General features: G+C 46.9%; 1 protein-coding gene across 5 annotated transcripts in view; it reads left to right on the top strand.

Moving 5' to 3' along the window:
- The window catches only part of TJP2 (tight junction protein 2), a 138,063-nt gene that overhangs the window by 7,875 nt on the left and 106,771 nt on the right, over nt 1-23,417 (top strand). For 2 of the 5 annotated variants that reach the window (XM_070051023.1, XM_070051014.1), the window contains exon 1: nt 13,630-13,652. The exons of 2 other annotated variants lie outside the window; for them this stretch is intronic. The gene's annotated coding sequence lies outside the window, so the exon portion shown is untranslated. Of the gene's footprint in view, nt 1-13,628; nt 13,653-23,417 lie in introns of those variants that run through there. One more of the 5 variants, XM_070051018.1, reaches the window with a different exon arrangement.

Raw genomic sequence — 23,417 nt, 5'->3', positions numbered from 1 at the left:
CAAAAAAAACAAAAACAAAACAAATATATGATCACTAAATATTCACAGCAGTAAGAGTGGTGTTTCTTTTTTTCTCATTTTATGGAAGAAAAAAATTGAGTCTACTCTGGGTCTTGCTCAAAACCATTCCTCTTTCCATGTGGAAAAAAATCCTTGTCTACTTACTCCCCGTCAACTCCAAGAAGCTGTGCATTCAACAATTCTTCACTCAGATTTTTTGGAATATTAGATACTGTGTTAGACCCTGAGGCAAATAGATAAGCAAAAACTCAAATTTCAAAAGAGCAAAAGATTCAAGAGCAGTGCTTTTTTCCCATGCATATACTTGGCTTGAATGTGGTATTATAGTAGTTCAGCTCCTAGGAAAATCAAGTCATGGGTATTTTCCTTATTGAGACAGGTGAGCTGCAGCATCTCTGCGTATCAGCCTGCAGGGCTGCCGGGCTACGTAGCGTCAAAGAAAAGGCACAGAGCTCAGCATGAGGAAGATCTGACCTCTGGTTCAGCCAGCGGGATGAACCAGAAGAAATCTCCTAAATTCAGAGCTGCCATGTGCTCCCAAGTAAAATTAAGGGAGTGGTTATCTCCCTCCAGGATTATCATGGGAACTCAAGAAGACCTTAATTGTAAAAGTCCTTGTAAACTGTACAATGATAATAAAAGCTATCTCTTATCTGTATTGGGTAGGAATTTACCATGCAAAGGATGCAAAAAAAGCCACACACTTAACCTCACACTGTTTCATTGACCCTAACACTTTTTAATTTACTCAGTCTGTTTATAATTCTCTTTTAGCTTTAGGATAGGTCTTTAAAAAAAGGATTTTATTGAAGCATAATTCACGTACCATAGAAATCACCTTTATAAAGTGCACAATTCAGTGTCAGTCAGCACAGGTAATTTTAGGACATTTGGATTGCCCTTGAAAGAACATTGCCCCCAAAAACCCCATCCCCTCCTTAGCTGGCATCTTTCTCTCCCTCTCCTCACTAAACCAGCCAACTACTAATTTCCTTTTTTTCCTCTCTGGGTTTGCCTGTTCTGGATATACGGAATATATATGGCCCTTCCTGGCTGCCTTGTTTGACTTGGTGTAGTGTTTTCAGGGTGTTTATCTCAGTACTTTGTTCTTATTGCTGAAGGATCTTTGCATGTGTGGATGGAACATGTTTTGTCAATCTATTCTTCTGCTGATGGGCATTTAGGCTGTTTGACTAACGCTGCTATGAACATGTACAGGTTTGTATCTGGACAGATGTTTCTATTTCTCTTGGGTGCCTACCTATACGTGGAAAACATGTAGGAACTCTATTTAACGTGTTCTGGAACTGCCAGGGTGTTTAAGCAGAGTGCCTTCCCCTTTCTCCTGTCCCACTGGGGATGTAAGCCAGTTCCATGTCTTCACATCCACACCCACACATGTCACTGTCAACAGTCTGGTTTTGTTTTCGCTGTTCTAACTGGTGTGAAGTGGTTTGGTTTGTAGTTCTCTGATGGCTAATGGTGTTGACCATCTATTCATGTGCGTTTTAGACCAATCTTTCCTTCTTTTTTTTCTTTTTAAAGAGTTACTCACTTATTTGAAAGGTAGAGTGATAGAGAGAGGAAGAGAGAGAGAAGGAGATCTATCTTTCATCCACTGGGCCCCTCGCTAAATGCCTTCAACAGCCTGGGTTGGGCCAGACCAAAGCTAAGAGCCCAGAACTCTGTGTGGGTCTCTTACATGGATGGCAGGTACCCAAGTACTTGGGTCATCATCTCTGCCTCCCAGGAACATTAGCAGGGAGCTGGATCAGAAAGGGAGGAACTGGGATTCAAACTGGACCTCTGATGTGGGTTGGGGAGTGCACAAGCAACAGCCATACCCCACTTTACCACAACACCCAGCCCTTGATTATTTCCTTAAATATTTTTTAATTGAGAATTTATTATATTTGGAGTACTATTCTAATATTATATTCTTTTTTTAAAAATTCATTTGAGAGGTAGATTTACAGACTATGAGAGAGAGAGACAGAGAGAAAGATCTTCCATCTGCTGGTTCACTCCCCAAATGGTCACAACGGCCAGAGCTGGACCCATCCAAAGCAAGGAGACAGGAGCTTCCTCCGTGTCTCCCACGCAGGTGCAGGGGCCCAAGCATCTGGGCCATGTTCTACTTCTTTCCCAGGCCACAGCAGAGAGCTGGATTGGGAGAGGAACAGCCGGGGCCAGAACCGGCACCCATATGAGACACTGGTGCTGCAGGTGGAGGCTTAACCTACTGAGCCACAGCGCCAGCCCCTCTACCATTTACTTTTATATTTATTGTTTTTGATGTCTATTTATTAATTCTCATCTGCCTGAGAGGCAGAGTGACAGAAGTTTTCTGACTGCTGCTTCATTCCCGAGCTGCCTGCAGCAGTCAGCACTGGGTCAGGCTCAAGCCAGGAGCCCTGAACTCAATCTGGGACTCTCACATGGGTGGCAGTGATCCAAGCACTTGAGCTGCTACCTGCTGTCTTCCAGGGTGCGCATCAGCTGCACCTGGAATGGGAAGTGGAGGTGGGACTTGAACCTAGGCACTTGGATATGGGGTGCAGGCAGCTATGGGATGTGGGAATCCCAAGCAGAATACTAACTCCTCAGCCCCGAGTCCCCCTGATCCTTTCTAGGGGAAAGCTAGGTGGAGAAAGAGGAAAGTCGGTTTTGAATATATTCCCCAGCTTCCAGGGATTAGAAGAATGCTGAGAATGTCAGCTGAGCCGCTTGCGCCTTTGGAATTTATTTCTGCTTTGCTTTATCTTTGTGTTTGCCTTTGGCTAGCTAATACCTGATGTCTCAGAAGATTTGAATGTAGAGTAGTGACTGTATAGCTTTTTGAGGTGAGGAGGAGTAAATAAGTAGCAACTTACTATCTACTAGTTGGTTTAATGCCCAGGAAAAAAAAATTATGAACCATTCAAGCATTAACACCACAAAAAATGGTGTTTGGTAGACATTTCAAACACTTTAACCAAAATAATTATTAACATCTGTCAACTCTACTTATTAAAATATACAATAACCTATTTTAAAATCATATTAATACATGGTTTATATACTTACTTGAGTACTCTGTATTTTATTCTCAAGTACCCACAGAAGTGTGAACTGATAGAAATTTTTCATGAGTTAGTACATTTTTGTTATTTTTTTTTCCCCACCGCATTGGCACTGTTGCTGGATTTAGAACATGAAAATCACTTCCATTTGAGGATCGTTAGAGACAGGGATGGGACTAGGGAAGGTGGAAGGGTGCAGGGCAGGCAGATTTCCTGCATCTGAGCTGCCCAGAGGGCTTAGTAAAACACAGATCCCCCACCTGGCTCCTGGAATTTCTGGGGTGGGACCCAGAGCATCTGTATCTTTAATGAGCACCCATGTGGATGCTGCTGCTGCTGCTGGTAGTCTGGGGCTCCCATGTCGAGAGCCAGTGGTCGGGAGGCCTTGGAAGTGGAGAACTGGAGGCCGAGTGAGAGCAGGGGCAGGGCTGGCCGTTAGCTTGGGCAGCCTGAGCCCACAGGTGTTGGTGCAGCCTTGGGGTGGGTACCAGCCAAAGCAGTGGGCCTGAGTAGGAGCCGTGGTGGGGAGGGGCAGCCAGGAGGAAGAATAGAGGCCTCCCAGAGGTGGGGAAGGAATGGACAGTGGAAGGGTACAGGACAGCGAGGCCGGTGTGAGTCTGGGGGAAGGGAGTGAGTAGTCACCTGTGCGGTTCTCATCTTCCCCTGCCCCTTCAAGAAGCCCAGCATCACCAGGCAGTAGGATGGGCTCCCGCTTGGGGCCACAGGGAAGCGTGGACTCGCCTTCCTAGACAAGTCCTTCTGGCTGCAGTCCTGGGGGTCATGACCCCGGCCTCTTCCTCTTCCTGCCTGCCACTGAGCTTTGCAAGCCGTTAGTAAGATACCTTTGTGCAAGCAGTGGCTGTCATCGCGGACACTGGGGTTTCCTTCTCTTGCTTTTCCTGCCCAGCTTAATAGCTTTAAAGATGTGTGCGGCCATACGTAGCCTTCTTAGCATGACTTGATATAAGCCGATTCTGAGCCGGTGCTGACGTAGGAGGCCGGTGCTTTTGACAGTGCACGTCACAAAGGGCGAACGGAAATCCGGGGAGGGCGGTGGCCTGTCCTGTGCCCTTCCTGAGGGTGTCCCGACAAACACCCTCTCACTTTATGATACGTTTCCCTTTCAAGGAAGCCTTGCTTACTGTCTCTGAGGATGCCAAGCATTTCTCCTGGCTTTCGAAAGGTGGCCAAAGTGTGTGTCCCCAGGTGCTCCCCTTCCTGTTTGGGGCACCTGTTGCCTTGATGTCAGTATCAGGAACCAGCAGCCAGAGTCTGTCTGCCTGTGACTTGCTGTGTGCTCACGAGCCCAGTAGCAGCTGCCACTTTCTACTTCATTTGTTTGTATTTTTGAAAATATTTTGTGTTTTTGGTTTTAAATTCATGTAAACATGCTGCACAAATGTAAAACAAAATTAGTTCTTATAAAACCTACAATTAGGGGGTGAGCGTTTGGCACAATCGGATGGGATACCCACAGCCCGTAGTGGAGTGTCTGGTTCCAGGACCAGCTTCCTGCTCAAGCTCAGTCTCAGAGGCAATGGCTCATGGAGCTGAGTCCCTGCACGTATCTGGGAGACCAGATTGAGTTGCCAGCTACTGGCTTCCACCTGGCCTTGTCCTGACTGTTGTGGGCATCTGGGGGTATAGACTAGTAGATGGAAGATCTCTCTGTGTCTGTGTCTCTGTCATTTCTTTATTTTTAATTTTTGGTGGATAATAGTTGTGCATTTTTGTGGAGTAAGTGTGATGTTTTCTTACATTTTATACATTGTATATCGATCAACTTGGTTATCCAACAAGTTGTAGGTTATCCAACATGTCAGACACTTGGCAGTCATAATACTCTCTTCTAGCTGTTTTGAATTATCTAATCACCCTCTGTGTAGTAGAAAGGTAGAACTTTCTCTTCCTGCCTGGCTGGGACTTTGTACCAATTAACTGAGCTCTCTCCTCCCCCACCCTCTCCCATCTCTGCCCCCCGGCCTCTCAGAGCTCAGCTGTTTCAGATTCCACGGAGGAGCACAATCAGGCAGTATCTGTCTTTCTGTGCCTGTCTTATTTCACTTAACCACCACGATCCCCAGGTCCGCTACCTGCTTTAGACTTCGTGGCTTGCCCTTGGCCGTTTACATGTTAACATCCCTGCTGGCCTTCCCAGCTCTGAGTGTGTGAGTCCTTCAGTTCCTGGACAGGCCCAGGCAAGGGAGAGGCAGGGCCTGGGAGTCCCCGGGACCATGCCCAGGTTTGACGATTCCCTAGGACAACTTGTGGAACTCAGCATAGCATGGCTATGATTTATCACAGCGCAAAGATAGAAAGTAAACTCAGCCAAGGAAAAAAGTGCATGGAGCGAAGTCCAAGGAAATCAGGCATGGGATTCCGATGCTCCTCGGCCGTGGAGTCACACAGGGACACGCCTGATTCCCCCAGCCACAAGTTGTGACTGCATGTATACAGCATTACCAACAGGGAGCATGTGTGAAATTCGGTGCTTAGGGCTTTTACTGGGGCTGCTCCCATAGTCGTCGCCTGCCCATCTACCAAAATGTCAGACTTGCAGAAGGGAAGCGCATATCAACCACACTGCACAAACAGCAAATGGGGAGTGGTGGGCGGTCCTCCCAAAGCCCGAGCTCGCCGGCCTCTGCTGAGAACCCCCATGTGAGCAGGACTGCCCAAGGACAGCGGGTCTAGTTTGATGTTACCTTCTGGGCGTGCAGATGTGGATAAGAATGAAGGTGAGAATGGTGGTGGAAGCCCCTGAACTTGGGGAGAGAATCCATCCAGGCAGCCTCAGGGCCCAGTGCTACAAGAGAGATTAGGCCTGGACTGGAAGGGCAGTAGTACATGTTGTGAAAGAGCCTATTCTGGAGCCGGCACTGTGGCGTAGTGGGTAAAGCTGCCACCTGCAGTGCTGGCATCCCATATGGATGCCGGTTCGAGACCCGGCTGCTCCACTTTCGATCCAGCTCTCTGCCATGGCCTGGGAGAGCAGTAGAAGATGGCCCAAGTGCTTGGGTCCCTGCACCCATGTGGGATACCCGGAAGAAGCTCCTGGCTCCTGGCTTTGGATTGGCGGAGTTCTGGCTGGTGCGGCCATCTGGGGAGTGAACCAGCGGATGGAAGACCTCTCTCTCTGTCTCTGCCTCTCCTTCTCTCTCTGTGTAACTCCGACTTTCAAGTAAATAAATATCTTAAAGAGCTCATTCTTCCCTTTTCTTCTTCTTCTTTTTAAAAGATTTATTTATTTTATTTGAAAGGCAGAGTTACAGAGAGGCAGAGGCAGAGAGAGAGAGAGAGAGCGGTCTTCCATCCGCTGGTTCACTCCCCAGATGGCCGCAACGGCCAGAGCTGGGCTGATCCAAAGCCAGGAGCCAGGGGCTTCTTCTGGGTCTCCCACATGGGTGCAGGAGCCCAAGGATTTGGGCCATCTTCTACTGCTTTCCCAGGCCACAGCAGAGAGCTGGGTCGGAAGTGGAACAGCCAGGACTCGAACCAGTGTCCATATGGGATGCCGGCACGGCAGGCAGTGGCTTTATCCACTAAGCCACAGCGCCGTCCCCCTTTTCTTCTTGACAGTCACTTATTGAGGGCTCTGCCTTTTCTGCCAGGCATTGTGCCAGGTGCTAGAGAAGCTGTCTTACATTGTGAGACGCAAGTTGTAGAGGGAGATGAATAAGTCAATTAAATTCACAGAGATGGGTTTATACCGAGGGCCTGAGCCCCCCCACCTTCTGCCTCACCTAGTGGGTGTCAGAAGGCATGAACTTTGTAATCAGACCCAGCTGGGTAGGAACCACACCTCCACTACGCATCACCTCGCATGGCCTTAGGCAAGTTGCTTGGTGTTTACGTTTCTACTTCTAAAAAAGGAATTTACAGCCAGGGCCTTTGTGAGAATTCTCGGAGCCAGTGGGTGTACAGCTCTTATCTCAGGGGCTGGCTCAGTGGAAATGCTCACTAAGTAATGGTTTAGCACACGTGCAGCCAAGGGCAAGGGTGTGTTAGTCAAGGGCCTGGCATCTGTCACACCCTCCAATAGCTGTGTCAGGAGCTGTGCCTGCCTCCCTCTGACTCTGACTCGGGGCTCTCAGGTACACGGCCAACCCATGGTCCTATCCTGTGGTTCTGCTTACTGGCCCCCGAACAGCCGGCTACTGTGTTTTCCTGCCTCTGGAGGGTGCTTTTCCCTCTGCCCAAGAGGCCCTAGATTTTTCAGTTGGCCTCAGGAATGGGGAGACCCACCTCTATTTTCTCTGTGCAGGACTTCCCAAGCCAGGCTTGCAGACACCATTGTCCCGTCTCTGTCCCCTGCCCTGTCGCAGCCACATTGTAGCATGCTGGTTTGCTGTTACCTGGGGATGCCTTAGACAGGGTGATTCTTGAGAGCAGGGATGGTTCCGTGTTATTCGAAGCTCAGCGTCAATCAGAGTTTCAATGGGGGTGGCTGGGTGGTTATGGAAGGAGAGAATGAATGAGGAGTGTAGAGTTGGAGAGAACACCCAATGTGAAAGGGACACAGGGTCAGAACATGGGTCTGTGCCCTCCAGCAGAGCTGACAGTCTGGTGGGCAGGTGAAGACAGATGTATATAATTAGAAATCGAGAAATGACAAAAGAAAACAGACTGTTGTCCAGTACAAGGGGAACGGGAGCAGCAGGCCCAACTGCGGATGCCCGGGGCAACATGGGGCTGTTGTCTGCAGCAGGGGTCATGGTGGAGACTGGAAAGACAGGTCAGGCAGGGAGCTGCGGGGCTGGGCGGGCCTGGAGCCTGCCAGGTGGAGGTGGCTGAGTAGAGCTGTCACCAGCGTCCCAGCTGCTGAACAAATACAGGACTGTGAAGAGATCTACATGGATGCTTGGAGGCCGGGGTGGGCCAGTGGTGAGCTAGACAAACTTGGATCAGGGACCCCAGGGCAGGTTGAGAAGGTAGTACCCACTAAGCTGAACCATCAGTCCTTTTTTTTTTCCTTTCATGCCCTAAATTAGCAAGGCAGTAACAAGGCAGCTTGGGGTGGGGAGGGGGGACACACTGCTGTCTTAGGCACTCGGGAACTAGTAAATCACGGCTGCAAGGAAAGACAGTTTTATGGCACACAAACTAGTGACTCACAACTTCAAGGCGATTTGAGGAGGCACACAGCTATCTCGTCTTAGATACCACAGGTGGGAAAGGGATTTCTGAAGTCAGCAGCAGCCTCTCCAGGCCCAGCTGGCCCTTTGATAGCAAGCGGGAGAGGGGTCTGCAGCATGATCTTATCTAAACCTAATAACCATTACCCCTCCTCCTTCCCCTGCCCCCCACCCGAGCTCCACCTCCAAAGGACCATCACACTGAGGACTTCAAAGTATTATTTGGGGAGACAAAAGCAGTCAGTCTTTAACAACCCTGGCCAGTATTGGCTGCATAAATAATAATCATGAAGATAGCCCTTGGGGTGGGCCAGGACCCACGCATTTTGCATGTATTCATTAAATTTAATCCTCATACAACTTTACCAAGTGGGAGCTGCCAGTATTATTATTCTCAGTTCACAGATGAGGAAACCCAAGCCCTGGAGACATTAAATGACCTGCCAAAGGTCAGAAGGTCACACAGTTAATTGATTGTGAAGCTGGGATTCCAACCCAGATAATCTGATTCTAGACTATAGGGTCTTAACCATTGTAATTGCTGCCTCTTAATTTAGAGGTAAACTCTAGTAGTAGTATTGGGCATCTGTCCTATGCTACTTCTGAAATGAGGGGATACCTTAGAGATGAATGGGTGAATATGGAATCACACCTCCCTCCTGCATCATCTCAGAGTGCTCACGGATACAGCCCTTTAAAAACATCACTTTAAAATATCAATTAAAATGTATTGAAGCAAGTATTGTGGCACAGCAGGCTAAGCTGCCACTTGGGACACCCATATCCCACACAGGAGTGCTTGGGATCAAGTCTGCCTCGGCTTCTGATCCAGTTTCCTTCTAATGCTCCCAGGAGACAGGCAATGAAGGCCCAAGAGCTTGGGTCCCTGCTACCCATGTGGGAGGACAGGCCCAGAGTTGCAGATTTGGTGACACTCGTTGAAGGGAACACTTTAAATCCAGTGGATGATGCTGGATTCTGAGGATGCCCCTGAAGGGAGAGGCTGATTTGGGCCAAAGAGGGTGAATTTGGTGGGGCCAAGACTCCTTTTTTATCTGAAAGGCAGAGTTACAGAGAGTCAGAGGCAGAGAGTAAACCGCTGGTTTACTACTCAAATGGCCAGAGCTGTGCCAATCCAAAGCCAGGAGCCCGGAGCTTCTTCTGGTCTCTCACATGAGTGCAGGGGCCCAAGGACTTGGGCCATCTTCTACTGCTTTTCCAGGCCAGAGCAGAGAGCTGAATCAAAAGTGGAGCAGCTGGGACTTGAACCGGGTGCCGGCACCGCAGGCGGCAGCTTTATCCGCTATGCCACAACGTCGGCCCCTGGACTCCTCTGTTCTAGCTCTTGAAAACTCCTGCACCTTGTGTAGTCTGCATTTGTTACGGTGTCTCAAGGGTCATCTGAGTAGCAAGTATGTCAGTGCAAATTGTATATGGAGATCTTAAACAGGGGAGAAAGAGGTGCTTGCAGCAAGTCAAATAGTTTATTTGTAGAAGAGTTTAAAAAAAGAGATTTTTCCCTGCCTCTTCTACTTTTAGTGATGGTTTTTTTCCAGCTCCCTGAGAAGAAGACCACACCCTGGAAAGCAGCCTGTGTGGGGCATCAGTTCATTTCCATTTTTATACTTTCAAAGCACAGTGACCTTCATACAGGCAGCAGAGAAGGTGCCTACTGTTTCCTTCCAGAAGAAACAATTAGTCCAGAAGAAATGCCAGGCTGGCCTGTGACTTCTGATGTTCAACTGGGATCAGGACAAAAGAGAACTTGAGCATCCTGACTTAACAGCTTTCTCTGGGGGGCCGGCACTGTGGCAGAGCGGGTTAAAGCCCTGGTGTGCAGTGCCAGCGTTCCATATGGGCTGCTCCACTTCCTCCTGCTCTCTGCTATGGCCTGGGACAGCAATAGAAGATGGCCCAAGTCCTTGGGCCCCTGCACCCACGTGGGAGACCTGGAAGAAGCTCCTGACTCCTGGCTCCTGGCTTTGGATCAGCTCGGCTCCGGCTCTAGCAGCCATTTGGAGAGTGAACAAGCTGATGGAAGACCTCTCTCCTCTGGCTTTACCTCTCTCTGTAACTTTGTCTTTCAAATAAATAAAATAAATCTTTTTTTAAAAAGCTTTCTTTGGAATAATATGTATTTAAAAATTTTTACATAGATAAGTGACTTTTAATTGATAGTTGTAAAGAATTTCTAAAACTCCAAAGGAACTAACCAATTACATGCATATTTCTGAAGAATTTCTAGAATTATAAAGAAAATGTCATACAAGTACATATCGGGCAGGGGCGTTTGACTGGATTTTTTTTCTGTGCTGTTGTTTTTATGTAATGTTACGAAGGAGTTCACACAAAGATGACAATTTAGCCAAATGAATAAATAAATAAATTAGAAAGCTGAACAATGTCATTTATGGGAGGAAAGCAAATTCTTTCTAATATTTGCAAAGGCTGAATTATTTCTCTAATGAAAGACACAGTTTTAATTTTATATGAGCTCATCATAGATAATAGTTACTTTGTACGCTCTGTGTGTTAAATGCATCAAAAATAGCAATGGAAAATGAGACATTAAAACATGCAATTTGTAAAATTTGATCTCACTTTGATGGCACTCAGACAGCTTCCCCTGGGTGACAAATTGACCTTGATTTTTTTGTGGTTGTTGGCTCAAGCTTGATTTCTCAGTTGAGAGGGTAATAAAGTCATTTGTATCACCCGTCATTAGAAATACAATGTGTTAGAACAAAGACTGTTGTGTGAGTGTAATTAGCTCTTCCTGTGTGAGTAAGTGAGGGCTGTGTTGGAGCTTTGTCCGCAGTGGCAGCTGTCATGGAGCTCAGCCTGTGAGAGAATCCCTGAGACTAGCTGGTACTGATTGTGTACGTGACAGCCAGTGGGAGCAGTATTCCTATGGAAGTAAACCCTCCCAGGACCACCTGGTTCATCTGTTGTGGTTCACCACTTGGTTGTGGTCAGATCTTATCAACAAATCAGGCCCAGTGCAGGGGGAGCTTTGGTTGTTGGAAGAAAACTTAGTCTTCATCTATTCAGTCTTTTAAATGGGGCAATTGATGCTTAGGGAATAGTTGAAGGGTTAAGACATTGAACTTCAAGTTTTCTGCTCTTGCACCCCATCTGGTTTCCTTAAAAAAAAAAAAAAAAAAAAAAAAAAACTCTTCCCATTTGTTGGAGAGAGGGAGGGAGGAAAGAGAAAAGGAGGGAGAGAGGGAAGAGACTGCATTTGCTGGTTCACTCCCCAGATACCCACAACAGCCCTAGCTGGAACCAGAGCCAGAGTGGAACTCAGTCCACGTGTCCCACATGGATGGCGGGAACCCAGTTACTTGAGCCATCCCTGCTGCCTCCAGGGACGCTGGAGTCAAAGGCCAGAGCAGGAATGGGAGCTGGGCATGGAATCCAGGCACTCTGATGAGGGCCAGGGGCAACTTAACCAGTGTCTTCATCACTAGGCTAAATGCCCCCCACTTCAGGTTTTCAATCACATTCTACAGTACATAGGAATATCTTAATTTATCAATGATATACCTTAATATAGTTTAAAATCTATTAGTTTTCAGTATTAAGAAGAGATAAAACAGGATGAGAGGGAAAAAAGGGAGACACATAGTTTCATATTTTCTTCCCACGTTCCAAAGATTATTGGTATATATCCCCAGTTTGGAGAGCACTGCTAATGTTGTTCAGATAAGAAAGAAAATAAACTTGCCATTGAGGAAAGAGATGTGTGTGTAAACGTAGAGTTCAATATTTGGGACACATTCATTGAGGTTGGTTATAGTTATTCAGTAGGTTCACCAGAATTACTGCATAACAGATGTACGTTATGTATGAATTTGTTTGCAACTCCTTATGTTGCCATAGTATATCGAACAGGAAAGAGAATGCCTTGAAAAAGCTGGGAGGGGGCCAGCAGCACTGTAGCTTAGAAGGTTAAGCCTCTGCCTACAGAGCTCGCATCCTGTAAGGGCACCTGGCTGCTCCATATCCCATCCAGCTCCCTGCTAATGCACCTAGGAAGGCAGCGGAGGATGGCCCAAGTGCTTGGGCCCCTGCACCCACATGGAAGGCCCCGAAGAAGCTCCTGGCTCTTGGCTTCAGCCATTGCAGCAATTTGGGGCACTGAACCAGTGGATGAAAGATTCTCTCTCTTCCCTTTCTCCATGTATCTCTGCCTCTCGAATGAATGAATGAAAGAATGAATGTGGGGAGAAGGGAGTTGGGTAAGTGAGAACCCTTTCAGAGGGACAGAAACCGTACTCCGATGAAATTTCACACAAGTCAGTTTATTTGCTTTGGTCAGAGTTTAACCCAGATCTCCTGGGATGGCAGTGACCTGAGGCATGGCTGGATCCAGAAACTAAGTGATGTGCGGATGTTGCTCTTGGCTCTGCGATTCTCAACTGCTAGTAACAGCAGCCCCAGTGTCCCATTAGCCCGGCTTAGCTACAGCAGTGGAATAGGCATTTCCCTCCTTCCAGGGAAGACTGGCTGGTCCAGGCTGGGTACCTGGCCCATGCGGGGAGCCACTGTGAAGAGGTGGTCAGCTTTACCACCCAGGCAGCAGGGAAGGAGGGTTCTCGAAGTCCAGGGAGACCCCTTCAGACCAGGAGAAAAAGACTGCTCATTGCCACGCAGTGTCTTCTTACTTTAGCAGGGTTCATGCCCCTTTGGTTCTAGAAGTATTTCAGATGTTATTTCTAAAAAACTGAGTTATTTCTTAATTAATTAGTCTTTGCATTGACCCAAGCAAGGGGATTATTACATTTAAAAGTGCTACGACCACTGGAATCCTTCCTCATTTGTCCAAGTACAGGGCTTTTAGAGAGAGATTTGTAGAAGGGGCAAATCTGCTTCTGATTTTAGTTTATCCATAGGCAAGCAGGCTTTTTGCACCAATTATTACCAGACCTTGGGATAAATCACCTCGTGCGCCATTACTACGTGAGGGATTAGCGACCTCAGAGATTTATGTGCGGATTAATTGGGGAGTGTACGTTAGATCTCTCTGTGTAAAACCACAGCCATTGCTGCAAATCATTCCCACTTGTGCTCGATTCAGAATTCCTTAGCCTTGTGTAATACTGGCATTGCAGGGAGATCTGAAAGCCTTTTTTCTTTCTTTATGTGTGGTGAGGCCTCCCACCCCTCGCCCCACTTCGTGTGGTGGCTACGGCTGGCCAGGGATGCACAGAGCATCTAAAGGAACAGCAGTCGCTTGCAGTGGAGGCAAGATTAGGGTGGTTGCTAGGGCTGGGTAGTGACCATAACGTAGGGAACCTTGTAATGAGAGAGACAAGATGCGGTACAAGAAATACATGGCTATCCTGGAAGCCGCTGTTGGTATCACCCCGCTTAACAAAAGAGAGTTGTTGCCTGAGAGCAGAAGACACGCGAACCTGTGGCGGCACCCTGGGTAAGCAGAGCTTCCGGCCGTACGTGTGCGTGCTGTCTGGCTATTGGGTGGGCCCAGGCAGAGAAAGGGGTCATCTCTCCCGTGGGCTTAACAGATGTAAGTTCTTCACTGAGAAAGTATTATTTCTTCTTGATGGATATGGAGCTCCCAGACTGACTGAAAAATAGTAGTGACATTCCTGGGTAATACTCGAACTCCCAAAACATGCCTGGAGCCTGTGTTTTGCAGTCTAGACATTTAATTTTCTGACGTTGACATTTTTTTCACCTGGTCTACCAATGCAATGGTTCTTAAGGATGAGCAGAATGTGCCTTATTGTCTTTCTCCTACAGTGCAGGTGACTTTCCGAGTGCAGTGAGTGTGCACGCTGTGTTTCAGGGGCATGCTCTTCTTGAAACGGTGGTTTCACTTCACACCTCTTTGTACAGCCTTGCTGACTCTTCCTCAGCGAAGAAGGGTCTAGAAGTTGTCTTCTGGATGGCTAAAGACCTCGGTTCTAACTCTCTCCTCTGAAGGCCTGCTTTTGTGTCTTTTACACACTGAAGAGAAGCTGAGCTGAAAGGCCTGTATGGTTGGTAATGCTGTTAGCGCCTGGATTTAATTTTTAAACTGAGTAAGCCACACATTGGCATTCACCAAACAACTTGTATAGCAAGTGATATTTCTTTTTTGAAAACTAGAATGGTGCTAACATTTTCATCATATAAACAATGTACATTCATTATTAAGACTTACAAAATTGAGAAAGATAAGGGAGAAGTGCTCACAATGCCATCTCCCTAAGGAAACTACTCCAATCATTTAGTGGTTTGATTCCCAACAGGGATGAGGAATTCTCCCCATACCAGGACAATTGTAATGCGCAGGAGCATTTCTGTGTTACATCCCTGGGTTGCTTCTGGCCTCTGCTGGACAGAGGCCGGGGTAGGGGGGCTCTCCAACATCCTACAGCACACAGGACAGCACCTGCCACACAGAATTGCCAGGCACCAGCTATCATTAGTGTCCCTGGGGAGTTGTTGGATTGAGATAAATTTCTGTCCCATCTGTAAAGGCTGCTCTTCATGAGAAAAAAAAAAAGTTAGCTGTTTCTTTGGGAGGTTTCAGGGGTATTTAGGAGGGAATTCAGAGGCAGCAACCTTTTGTTACAGTGTTGTTATGATTTTGCTGTGTTTCTTTCGAAAGTGAAAGTAAGCACACATGTACATGGAGGGAGCCGAGGCACGTGGTGACTGTGAACAGAGGGTGTGTAGGTTGATCTCAGCAAGGATCATGGGAAACCTGCTGTAGTGACAAATTGTGATTTTTAGGGGGTCTCGCATGTTGCCTTCACCTTGGTCTCAGAATGACACAAGTTCACAGCTGGCAAGACCTTCTGGCAGCGGTTAAAACTGACTTCATATGGTATCCAGGTGCCAAGGGATGGGTTGTTCTTGGAGTATCCAGCTAGGCAGGACCCTGATGCCCAATTTGGACTTCCAAGCAAAAGAATATTGCAATTGATTAGGATTATTTGTTCTGAACACCCAGCTGGGAACTGAAGATCTGCAACACGTGGTCTGTGTATTTATCAGTCCAGAATTCTAGTTTAATCTTAGTACCTTTTTTTGTTTGTTTATTTAGCAATTTATTTATTTGAAATGCAGAGTCATAGAGAGAGGCAGAGACAAAGAGGCCTTCCATCTGCTGGTTCAGTCCCCAGACGCCTGCAACGGCAAATACTTGGGCCATCTTCTGCTGCTTTTCCCAGGCGCATTAGCAGGGAGCTGGATCAGAAGTGGAGCAGCCAGGACTTGAACTAGCACTCATATGGGATGCAGGTGTCACAGGTGGTGGCTTTACCCACTACAGCACAAAGCCAGCCCCTAGTCTTGTATCTTACAAGTTGGAATCCTGGCGTTGCTGAATTTTTGATCAAGGCTTGACCCTGAGAGAGACGCTGAATACTTTCTTTCTTCCTTTCTTTCTTTCTTTCTTTCTTTCTTTCTTTCTTTCTTTCTTTCTTTCTTTCTTTCTTTCTTTCTTTCTTTCTTTCTTTCTTATTTGAAAGATAGAATGAGAGAAGGAGAGGGAGGGAGGGAGGGAGGGAGAGGGAGAGACAGAAGAGAGGTCTTCCATCTGCTGATTCACTACCCAAATGGCTGCAGTGACTGGAGCTGGGCTGATCTGAAGCCAGGAACGAGGAGCTTTTCTGGGTCTACCACATGGGTGCAGAGACCCAAGCACTTGGGCCATTTTCCACTGCTTTCCAGGCCATTTGCAGGGAGCTAAATGGGAAGTGGAGCAGCCGGGAATCAAACCATTGCCCACATGGGATGCTGGAGCCATAGGTGGTAGCTTTATCTGCTATGCCACGGTGCCAGCCCGGGTACTCTCCAGATCATTTGTGAAGTAGTTCACCTTGAACAAGCCCCATGATACAAGTTTGCAAATTGACTGCTAGGTTATTAATTTCTGTTTATAGGAAACCATTCCTGCAATTAGAATGAATATAAATACCCTAAGGATAACCCTCTCTGCCTCTCTTCATTTCTCTAAATCAGTCCAAACAAAAGTCAAATTATTTGCTATAAAGTGATCCTTAGCAAGGAAAGTTGGATGTGCCTTTTTAAAAAGTGTTCCCCTTTTGTTAAAAATTGATTTAATTTATTTGGGAGAAGAGTGGCAGAGAGACATAAAGACAGACAGATCTTCTGTGTGCTGGTTCACTCCCCAAATGCCTGTAACAGCCTGTAGCATACTGAAGCCAGGAGACTGGAACTCAGTCCAGGTCTCCTATGTGAGTGACAGGGACACAACTGCTTAAGCCATTCCTTCTGCCTTTCATGGCTGAATTAGCAGGAAGCTGGTTTTAGGAGAGGAGCCAGGAAGTGAACCCAAGTACTCACATATGGAATGGAAGCATCTTAACCACTGAGCAAAATGCCTGCCTCACTGTTCTTTGTTGTTGTTGTTGTTGTTGTTGTTTTTCATTTTGAAAGAACGTTCCCTTAAGCCTGATGAAATAATATTGCCTCAGAACACAAGACCCTCCTTTCTACATTTTGATAGCCTGAATGTTGCTTAACTGATTTCCCACTTTCTGTTTGCTGACTTTCTCATCATCTGATCTTCATACTAAGCCCAAGATTCTCTATTTTTCAGAGACACCTAGATACCTCATTTCTGAAACTTCAGTGCACATAACAATCACTCTGTTGAAGATGTGGATTCTGGTTGTGCAGATTACGATGGGGCCCAAGATTCTGCATTGCTAACAAGCTCCTAGGGAATGCCCTCAGCCACGTGACACTTGGAGGAGTAACCTCCTGGAGAAGTCTTTTCCATTACAACATCTTTCTTTAAAAATTATTTTATTTTATTTATTTGAAAGGCTGAGCAACAGAGACAGTGGGAGAAACAGAAAGGGATCTTCTGTCTGCTGATTACTCCCCAAATACTGTGCCAGTATTTGGCTGTGCCAGGCCAAAGCCAGGAGCCAGGAGCCAGGAGCCAGGAGCTGGGTCTCCCTGTGGATGGCAGGAACCCAAGTGCTTGGGCCATCTTTTTTTTTTTTTTTTTTTTTAAGTTTTATTTATTTATTTGAAAGTCTGAGTTGCAGAGAGAGAGGGAGAAACACACACACACACACACACACACACATCTTCCATCTGTTGGTTCATGTCCTAAATGGCAACAATGGCTGAGACTGGACAAGGCTGCAGCCAGGAGCCAGGAGCTCCATCTGGGTCTCCCATGTGGCTACAGGGGCCTACGTGCTTGGTTCATCTTCTGCTGTTTCCCAGGCACATTAGCAGGGAGCTGGATCAGAAGTGGAGCAGCAGGGTCATGAACCGGTGCCTATATGGGATGCCAGTGCCATAAGTGGTGACTTAACTCAGTGCATCACAATGCCAGCCCCACTTGGGTCGTCTTGTGCTGCCTCCCCAGGTGTATTATCAAGAAGCTGGATCTGGAGCTCGGAATACCACTAGTGGGTCCAGGCACCCTGACGTGGGATGCACGTGTCCCAAGTGGCAGTTTAACTTACTGTACCACAATTCCCATCCCTCCGTCATGTGCTCTTTCTTTCCACCCCCTCATTTGATTTAATGTTTATTTATTTTATTTGAAAGGGACAGAGACAGGGACAGAGAGATTCCATTTTCTGGTTCAGTCTCCAAATGCCTGCAGCAGCCAGGGCTGCACCAGACTGAAGCCGTAGCTGGGAACTCAATCCATGTTTTCCATGTGGGTGTCAGGGATCCAAGTATGTGGGTTATCATCTGTTGTCTCGCAGGGTGTGCATCAGCAGGAAGCTGGATTAGAAACAGAGCCAGGACTTGAACCCGAGGCACGCCAGTGTGGGATGTGAGCATCAAGCTGTAGCTTAGCCATCATGCCAAATGCCCACCAGCTTCCTTCTGTCTCGTGCCCATGCTCTTTTTTGATCTTTGCAATGGCTTTTCATCTCAATGCTCCCCACTAGCAGTGGTTGAAGGCCTCAGTAGCAGGAAGGTTAGCTGTTGGCTGTGCTTCTATGGAGGGAACTCTTCCCATGAATATTCTGAGATTTCTGTTGGGCTGGTTGACTAAAGAGTGAGTTTGGGGCCGGCACTGTGGTGGAGCAGGTAAGCCACTGCCTGCTGGTCTGGCATCCTATATGGGTGCTGGTTTCAAGAACTGGCTGCTCCACTTCCCATCCAGCTCCCTGCTAATGTGCCTGGGAAAGCAGCAGAGGGTGGCTCATGTACTTAGGCCCCTGCACCCACGAAGGAGACCACGAAGAAGCTTCTGGCTCCTGGTTTCAGACTGGCCCAGCTCCAGCAGTAGTGGCCACTTGGGGAGTGAACCAGCAGATAGATCTCTCTCTGTGTCGCCCCCCCTCCCCGCCCCGTAACTCTGCCTTTCAAGTAAAGAAATTAAAAATGAGGTTGAGTTTTCTTCCAAGCATTCTCTTCCATTCATTTTTTCTTTTAAAGTTGTTAGTTTATTTAATTAGAGAAGCAAACAGGCAGAGACAGAAACAGAGATAGAGAGCTCCCATCTGTTGGTCCATTCTCCAAATGTCCGCAGTCAGGGTTGAGCCAGAGCCCTGGCAGAACGAGCACCGGGAACTCAACCCACATCTCCCGTGTTGATAACAGGACCCAACTGCTTGAGTCAATACCTGCTGCTTCCCAAGGCACATGTTACCAGGAAGCTGGAGTTGGGAGTGGAGCTGGGACTTGAACCCAGGCACCCTACATGAGACCAGCCGTCCCAAAGGGCATCTTAACCAGGAGGCCAAATGCTCACCCCTGCCCATTCCTCTCAAGAGGCATTCTGATTACTGCTACATCTGTGTAACCCTGCACAGTTTTCAGGAGCAACAAAACTGGACGTCAGGTCCTAATCCGGGATTCAAGACCTCAAGGGATGTGTTCATCCCCCTCCTCCCACCTCCTTTAGTTCTTTCTCTGCAAGCAGGGCTGTGCTGGGGCTTCTGCTCCACACACTGCGCAGTCACAGCATTGGCCAAAACAAAGACCTACCAACCAACATCGGACTGAGGGTTGCGAGTCCGTTGAAGTGGAGGTTGAGTGACTTACGCATGTGCGTATTCACCTCTAAGCCCAATATGTGATGGGCGCTCAGCAAATATTTGGCCAGGCCTTACTTGGTAGCCACAAATGAAGGAAGAAAAAAAAAAAAAAAAAAGGAATTGATGTCCAAATACAAAAATACTGAGCCACCTATGGATTTTCCTTTTTTTTAAAATTTTTAAGATTTGTTTCTTTATTTGGAATGCAGAGTTATAGAAAGAGTGTGAGATAGAGATTGAGAGAAAGATCTTCCATCTGCTGGTTCACTCCCCAGGTGGTCCCAGTGGGCGAGGCTGGGACTGGCTGGTGCCAGGAACCTGGAACTCCATCCAGGTCACCCTTGTGGGTATGGGGCCAAAGTGTTTGGGCCATCTCCTGCTGCTTTCCCAGGTGCATTAGCAGGAGCTGGATCAGAAGTCGAGTAGATGGGACTTGAACTGTCACCCATATGGGATGCTGGTGTTGCAGGTGGTGGCTTAACCTGCTGTGCCACAATGCCAGCCCCTACATTTTCTTTTTAAAATGTGTAAAGTAATTCACTACTAACTGATGTTGCTTGATAATAAGTTTGCTTCTTTGTCAATACTACAATATATTTTCCTTCCTTTTACCAAGTCTTGTTTTTTACATTCTTGTTAAAGATTTGTTTCTGGGTCCAGCAGTGCGGCACAGTGGGTTAAACCCCTGCCTGCAGCACCGGCATTCCATGTGAGCACCGGTTTGAATCCTGGCTCCTCCACTTCCCATCCAGCTCCCAACTAAGGCTCCTGGGAAAGCAGCGTAGGATGGCACAAGTCCTTGGATCTCTGCCACCAACATGGAAGACCCAGCTGAGGCTCCTTGCCCCTGTCTTTGGGCTGGCCCAGCCCCAGCTGATGTGCCATTTGAGGAGTGAGCCAGTACATAAAAGATCTCTCTCTCAGTCTGTTTCTCCCTCTCTGTCACTCTGCTTTTTGAATAAAATAAATAAATCTTTAAGAAATAAAAGTTTTTTTTTTTTAATTTGAAAGGCATAGTGTGTGTGTGTGTGTGTGTGTGTGTGTGTGTGTGAGAGAGAGAGAGAGAGAGAGAGAGAGAGAGGCAGAGAGATAGACAGATCTTCCATCTGCTGATTCACTTGCCTAATGCCTGCAATAGCCAGGGCTGGGCCAGGCTGAGGCCAGAGCCAGGACCTCCATCTTGGTCTCCCACATGGGTGGCAGGTGCCCAAGAACTTGGACTGTTATCACTCCTCCCATGTGTATTTCTAGGAAGCTGGATCATGGAGTCGCCAGGACTCCAACCAGTCTGGTATGTGATGAAAGAGTCCACATGGCCCACCCCTAAGTTTTCTTTCATTTGGAATTCCTTGTCACTATAGTGTATTTTAGGGCTGGGTGTGGTATAGTGGGTTAAGCTGCCAACATCCTGTAGAGGAGGGCCTGGGGTGGAGTCTTATCTCCCTTTCCAACCCAGCTTCCTGCTAATGTATCCTGGAGGCATCGGGTGATGATGGCCGCAGTGCTTTGAACCCTGATACCTGCGTGAGAGACGCAGGTGGATTTCATAGCTCCTGGCCTCGGCAGGACCAAGCCCCAGCTATTTCAGGCATCTGGAGAGTGAACCAATAAGTGGAAGATATCTCTCTCTCTCTCTGAATCACTCTGCCTTTCAAACAAGCAGATAGATATAACCTTATTAAAACCATGCTCTTTAAAAAATAATATCTTCTAGAAATCATAGATCATTACTAAGGGTTTCCATACATGTCAACATCCCCTGGAATATTATGAAAAAAAAATTTAAAGCTAAACTGTCCTAGAAATGCAGGAAATGATTGCATTAAAAAGCAAACCACTTCAAAGAAGCAGGCTCTCTCTGGAACTGACACCTGTAGAAAAATTTCCTATGAGGGCCAAAAGCATAACCAAACACATCTTGAGTTGCTAGTCATTTATTTATCTTTGGAAGTAATAATAGAAGCGATGGATGGGCCGGGCTGTAATCCTGGTGCTTGCTTTGTAGGATGTCCAGATGGCCTCGCTTTAGCCTTTGCCTACATTTCCTGCTGATGTTCCAAGAAGGGAAATGTGCCTCCTGCCCGTGCAAATAAAAATCAACAGCATCGTTATGTCTATGTCATCTTGTAGGGTGCAGGGTGTTTTGCCCAGATGCCACAATACCACTTTGTTTAGCAAGCAGAAGGGTATGTCCAGAACTGGTGAAAAGCCACGTTCTTCCTCCCACGGGAAGTTTGCCCTGCGGCTGCCCAAGCGGAGCTGCCAGAGCCCAGGCTGAGCCCAGAAATGAGCCTGCCTCCTTGTGGTGTTTGAAAGGCTCATGCAGCAGTCATGAAAATATGCAGAAGGGAGATGTTCCTTGAGTTTTTGGTCTCAAGGGTAAAAAGAATAAGTATTTGCCATCTTTCCTAACGGTGAGTAACATAATTTTAAAGCGGAATCAGTATTAGGAAAGCTATGAAGAACAAATTCCCTTTTAGTTTAAGATGATTTCTCTATTATACTCTTTAAAGTGGTAACCGTGGGGTGGGTGTTTGGCTTAGTGGTGAAGATGCCAGTTAGGACTCCAGCATCCCACACTCAAGTACCTGGGTTTGATCCCCGGCTCCAGCTCTTGACTCACTTTCTTGCTTTACAGACCCCGGGAGGCAGCAGTGATGGCTCAAGTGAACCGGTTTCTGCCATCCACTTGGGAGACTTGGATGGAGCTCACAACTCCTGGCTTTGGTCTTTGTAGGCATATGGGGCATGAACCAGTGGATAGTGTCTTTCAAATAAATAGATAAAAAAAATTTTCAAATAATAACTTTTTTGGGTGAGCATTGTACAGCAGATTAAGCAGCTCCGTGGGATAGCCACGTCCTCTGCTGGGATGCCAGTTCAAGTCGTGGCTTATCCACGCTGCTCAGCTTCTTACTAATTTGTTCTGGGAGGCATCAGATGGTGGCCGAAGTATCTGGGCTCCTAGCACCCATGTGAGAGAGCAGGATGGAGGTCCTGGCTCCTGGCTTCAGTCTGGCCCCGCCCTGGCTGTTGCAGGCATTTGGGTAGTGAACCAGCACATGGAAGATTCTCTCTCTCTGTCTCTCTCTCTCTCTCTCTGCCTTTTAAGCAGTTGAAAATAAGTAAATATTTTAAAAGTATATTAGTTAAAAAATAAAATGGTAAATTTTACGTTAGGTATGTTAAAAAGTTTTCTCTGGTGATTCTCTCATCTTCTGAGTTTTTTTTAACTTGAAGGATGAATTCTGACAAGAGTTTGTTCCTCAGAATTACCCTCAGGTGAATGATGATGCCAAACTTGATGTGGCTACTAGTTTTCTGTATTTTTGACAATCTGAAACATTAGGGGCAGTAATTCCATGTCTGCAAGCGAGACGAAAACATATCCACACAAGCAGTTTGCAGTGGTGTTTTTAGTAGGTAGAGAATGGAAACTACCCAAATGCCCACCAGCGGGTAGGTGGATGAGTAAAATGGGGTGCCTCTATACAGTGGAATCACATTACTTGGCTGTAAGAAGGAATGGGGTTCTGATGCATGTTGTAGCCTGGATGAAGCTTGAAAACATCATGCTGAGTAAAAGCAGGCAGTCCCAGAGGGCCATATATTGTGAGTCCATTTGTTTGGAACACCCAGAAGAGGTGTGTCTATAGAGACAAAATAGATTGGCAGTTCCCCCCTTTCAGATGGCTACATGAGGACTTGGGGGATTGCATGATGATGGATGGCTAAGGGATGTGAAAGGTCTTTTTTTTGAGGGGGTGTGGTTAATGAAAATGTTCTAAAATGGATTGAGGTGATGATTGCACAACTCTGTCACTCTTTTAAAAGCCTGGGCTATGTGTGTAGCATAGGAGTTAAACCACTGCTTGGAATACTTCTGTCTTCTATTGGAGTGCCTGGATTCAAGTCCCAGCTCTGCTTCCACTTCCAGCTTCCTGTTAATGCACATCATGGCAAGCAGGAGATGAAGCCCAAAGTAGTCAGGTCTCTGCCCAAATTGAGTTACCAGCTCCTGGCTTTGGCCTGGCCCAACCTTGGCTGTTGAGGGTATTTGGGGAGTGAATCAGTGGGTGGGAGATAAATGCCTGTCTATCACTGTCTGTCTGCCTTTCCAAGAAATAAAATAAATTATCATGAAAAAAGTTGCACTTTAAATTAATAAATATAATAACAGACAAACTGTAGTTGGGAAAATT

The sequence above is a fragment of the Oryctolagus cuniculus genome, chromosome 1, assembly GCF_964237555.1.
Source record: "Oryctolagus cuniculus chromosome 1, mOryCun1.1, whole genome shotgun sequence".
NCBI lineage: Eukaryota > Metazoa > Chordata > Mammalia > Lagomorpha > Leporidae > Oryctolagus > Oryctolagus cuniculus.
The sequence above is the reverse complement of the archived record's forward strand: the minus strand, read 5'-3'. Positions and strand labels throughout refer to the sequence as shown.